This window comes from Magallana gigas, chromosome 8 (genome assembly GCF_963853765.1).
Source record: "Magallana gigas chromosome 8, xbMagGiga1.1, whole genome shotgun sequence".
Lineage (NCBI taxonomy): Eukaryota > Metazoa > Mollusca > Bivalvia > Ostreida > Ostreidae > Magallana > Magallana gigas.
Window position 1 is genome coordinate 1,611,676 of NC_088860.1, and position 5,047 is coordinate 1,616,722.

Sequence of the window (5,047 nt, forward strand, 5' to 3'; positions counted from 1 at the left end):
CAATAATGGAGAAACATCCATATGGCAATTCCCTTATTAGGGACTTTTATTTAAAAAATGATAAAATTGCACAAGAAAAAAAACTCCCATAGAAATCTTTACATTTGTATTTTTTTTCATCTCGATTAAATGCCTATCAAATCTCCCTTTAAAAATGCAACAAAGATCTTACTTTTTAAAAAATATGAATGCAATTTACAAAATAACTGCACGTACATGAATAAACAAAGAAAACTTCACTGTTACATGAACATCATAACTTGTCTCAATTTGTTTTGAACTACAATGAATATGTACACCATAAAATATTTTTCAAAAGTCTAAAGTATCCATCTTTAAAAAAAAAAAATACACTACAAGATAGTAGTTGACTATAGAGGTATGACCCAGATTTGATTTGAATATGTCAATAAATTCCAAAATGAGGTCAAAGTGACCCACTTACAAGTTGGGATAAACCTTTTCTTTGTTAGTAATATAATCTAATGTTTTACAATAGAACAGGATTTGATACCATTTTTTTGATAATCCATTAAGTCCAAAGTGAACTTTTCATTTCCACCCATGATGTACCAACTGATCAGATTTTAATATCATAAGCCTGTCAGTATTTAATAGATGACCCAAAGGGGGATATGAAAAGCTTGTTAGCCAATAAAAAGCTAACAATGGAGCAGTCTGTCAAATCATGTGCAAAAATATGATGTACACATTTAATTAATTATGCTGATTGCACTTCATTCCTGATGAATATTCTTCTTTACACATGGTTTACCTTCCTACATTTCACTACTTTACCTACATTAATATTTTAAAATCCAAGACATGAAGTAAAATATACATTGTTTATATATGACAAGTATTACTACATGTACATGTACTTGCTTTTTGTAGCATGAATGTATAAAATACAAAGTATCACACAGATCATTCACCTTACAATTCTCATCAATACCAGCATTTTACTTATGATATAAAAGCTAATTCCAATTATATATTAGTTACATAACACATATTAGAATAAAACCCACATGGAAACAACTTTCCATCCAAGTAATTTTGTTATATAAAAATTGTAATACATGGGGTATATGTTGTCTTTATATATTTTCATATACGACATAACTGAATATTGTTTGGTGTATTTTATCATTTCTATGACCCATGCATTCATCTCCTAATGCAGTGTTTTTACATTTAAGATTGGTTTCTTAATTTTTCATATATTGCTGCAAAGTTATCAATAAATGTTTAAACAAAGAAAATGGAAAAAAAAGTAGTTAACACTTATCAACTTGGAGGTGTGAGGATATATGTTACATGGAGTCTAATATTTTATGCAATATTTGCAAATATAACAAATTATTTAAGAAAATGAAAGTTAATATCTGCAAGGTCTAATCAATCATTTATAAGTCAAAACCATGTGATTTTCTAAGATTCTAGCTTACAGACAGACATTGTAATATACTGGTATTTGATCATATAAAAAAAGTACTTTTATAGTTTATAGGTTTTTTGAAATGAGAATACTTTACAGTTAAAAAGTCTTGTTCTGCAGAGGTTTAGTCGGGTCGTAGAGATGTGTCCATTCGAATCAATAAGGAGTGTCCTTGGCTGTTGTTGATGTAACCCGAGTCGTAGTTTATGGAAATAGGCCTTTTTTTGGGACTTTCGAGCATTGTCCAGACCGATGAAGCACTCATATGATCACATCATGGCTACAGCAGACTTAATAGTTCTGGACAGTGGTAGCATTAAAATTCTTCTTCTTGCGATGAACTTGTTCCTTTCACTGGGCTGTACTTTGTGTCCGTTTTATTTATCTTAAACATGAATAATAAAGTTTCATTTAGATTTTTAAGCAATAAACATAAGTCATTCAGCCTAACATGTAATAAAAGCATTCTGAATAAAATTCTGAATACAGAAGCTACTATGCAGTTGCCAGTTGCTGTTTAAACTATGTCATATAATGACTACAGTAGTATCTGGTCTAAAATGTTTCATTTTATGTTTGAAGCTATGTTATTTTCATTTTGATTCAATTATTGTTTGTTGAACAATGGAAAAACTTATCAACAATAAGTGTGTTTCACCCCCCCCCCCCATCAACCTCCTTTTCAAGAACTTAGACCTGGATTTCCCAAAAATTACTACAGTAAATTATAAACATCCAACACATGTATAAGTTAATGGTGAAAATAATCAATTTCAAACCAATACCTTGCGTTCACATCGTACAGCTGGTCAAAACATTCACCCGAATCACCGAACAGAGGATGCAACTAATCACCGGAAACATTGACTTTAGATGCTGTAAATGCTGAAAAAGAAAAACGTGAAAGATTTCATTTTCCGGATTTAATTAATAAAAATTTTTCGTTACATTTAGCAGCGGCGTAGCGTGACCCAAATATAAGTGTAGGCAAAAGCTTCACTGACGCGCGAAGCGCGGAAGGGGGTAGGTGCGGGGGGGGGGGGGGGGTTTAGGGGGGCCTCCCCCTAGACATTTTTTTAAAAAGGACGCAAAAATACCACTTTTGAGAATAAAAAAATTGTTAGTTTCAACAAATTAGGTTTGAATGTTTTTATGGAACATTATGTAAATTTAAAATATGTTATTTCCTATTCTCAGTCACTACATTCATTTCGAAATGAAAGCAAACCAAACTTATATGTTTCGTTATTGAAATATACACCGTATCGTTAACCATACTCTGCATGTTTTTGTAAACAAAACCAACAACCGTACTATTTCTATATCAACTTCTTTATAAGTCTTAACTGATACGCCACATGTACATATATTACTAGGAGTAATAAGTTTTTAGTGATTCAGAGAGTACGGGTCTTTTTTATGGGGTTGTAATCTTGATAGATTCGGAGGGCCCAGCACTCTGGGTAACTGGTTGACTCTGAGTTTCATTCACCAAGGATTTAGATTTTGGATGAAAAAAAATCGTAAATTTTGTGCATTTTCCCTCGAGTTTAAAAGAAATTAAATCGGAAGTATAATTCTAATGCTAATTAAAGAACCGACCCTGTGCAAGTATGACAATTACTGCTTTCGATTTGTTTTATGACTTTTTTAATCAAAGTTAATGTCAACTTTGTTTTAAATTTAAAATTGTACACAAATTTTAAATTTTGCTTTACAAAATTATGTGTAGGCAACTGCCTTTTTGCCTTATAGTACGCTACGCCACTGTTTAGAGTTTGTAAATTGTATAATGTGCGAAAGATTCATTGTTCGTCTTGTTTACCAACTTAGCATTCATATATTAGGGACGTTTATATAATTATGTATGTGTATACCCTGGATAATCTTGATTATCATGCATATAAAGTTGGTTAATGGTTAACTTGGTCAAAACGTATATTTAAAAGAGATACGGTAATAAAAATTAAAACGCCGAACCAAGTATCTTGATTTGATGGCGCGAGATCTCGTTTACAAATGAGAGATAAATTATAGCCTTGAAAATGTTATTGGGAGTATCTATATTGTGAATTAAGTTACCTTGACATGAGTTCTTCGTTCCTGCATTATCTCCTTGTTGTAGAGGCTATTAATGCTTCTCAGTTCTCCATTTTACAACAGCACCTTCTTGTCCATTGTAACCTTCGCTCGGAATCATAAAGTGCGCCAAGACTGACCAATCAGAACCCGCTAAATCTTGGAAAAGTGCATCTTGGGATAGTTTAAAATGAATAATGTTTAATCAAAATTATCATTTTTTACCGAATAGTATACTTTTTACATGTATATTTATTTTAAATAAGAATTGTCAGAGTCAGTATTTCCTGGTTAAATACGACAAAGTATTGGCGTGTGTTTGTTACACTATTGTATTTGTAACACGTGATTAACCAAAAAAAATGGCCGACCGTTTGTTTACAAATGTCTAATGAAATTAAACAAGTTTTAATGAGACATATGTATCAGATTTTGTCTTTAACTATATTGTATTTACATGTACTGATGATTTTGCCAAACTAAATATGATAGAGCCATATATCAGTGTATATAGTTTACTGACAAGTTAGTCTTGACTTGTCCAATTTTCACCGCGATTCTAAGCGCGGTCATATTCTTATTCAAATTATAGAGGTGTGAAAATATTATGTTCATCACAGAGCAGGTTCTGCATGAACACACAGAAATCACAAATATAATTAGATGCCGATCAATTAACGGGGTCCGGTTAACAGCGTTCACTCGTACGGTGAATATACAACTACGATGAATTGATGGCAATTATTTTACAGTTACACATGTGCACTGATTGGTCATGCGATGAACAGTACGTTAAGAATACTTACGAAATTAAAATACAAACGCGTTAACAAGCCGGGAAGTAAGACGTACACGTCGGACTGATATATAAACAAAAGATAATCTTAATTATTTGGTATACTTTCTACATCAAATGTATACGAATGTATAATCAAATTTTAAAAATGGGATTAAAATCACGTGCACCACATGGCTAGTGCTGGATTTTTAAACTGATTTTGTAATATAACTTATAACTTCAGTAAAATTATAAATAATGCTTATTATATCTTATAACAGAAACATGTGCTTGTTTCATAAACATGTATCAATATCTGTGTTTACAGTACATAAAGAAAATACAAAGTATAGAAATGCACGAATCACATAGGCGTCGAACCGGGGGAGGGGCTTAGTGCAAAGTTAGACTTAACCAATAGGCATATAGCCCCCCCCCCCCACTTTTTCTCGCCGGAAATGTAATTGTTCCTAAATTTACCTTGAAAGATTGAGAAGTTGGAGTAATAGGCATACTAGCCCCCCCCCCCCCCCCCCCGACCCCCCGACTCGAGTTAGGAATTTCATGATTTTGGGAAAAAAAATTTGGGTAGGGAAATATATTTTCGGAAGTATATAGTATGGGTATACCCCCCCCCCCCCTCCCCCCACGGATTAGGATTTTCATGATTTTGGGAATTAGGGTTTTTTAGGGTTTTTCCTCAATATTTCTGAGGATTAGTCTAGCCCCCCCCCCCCCCCCCACTTTCA

General features: G+C 32.8%; 1 long non-coding RNA gene across 1 annotated transcript; it reads right to left on the bottom strand.

The window, feature by feature from the left end:
• Positions 1-319: 319 nt before the first annotated feature.
• Positions 320-2,297, bottom strand: LOC136270877 (uncharacterized). Its single transcript, XR_010708756.1, has 2 exons — positions 2,227-2,297; positions 320-1,826 (listed from the first exon to the last, which is right to left on the bottom strand). It is a non-coding gene; the product is annotated as an uncharacterized lncRNA (long non-coding RNA).
• Between the last annotated feature and the right edge of the window lie 2,750 nt (positions 2,298-5,047).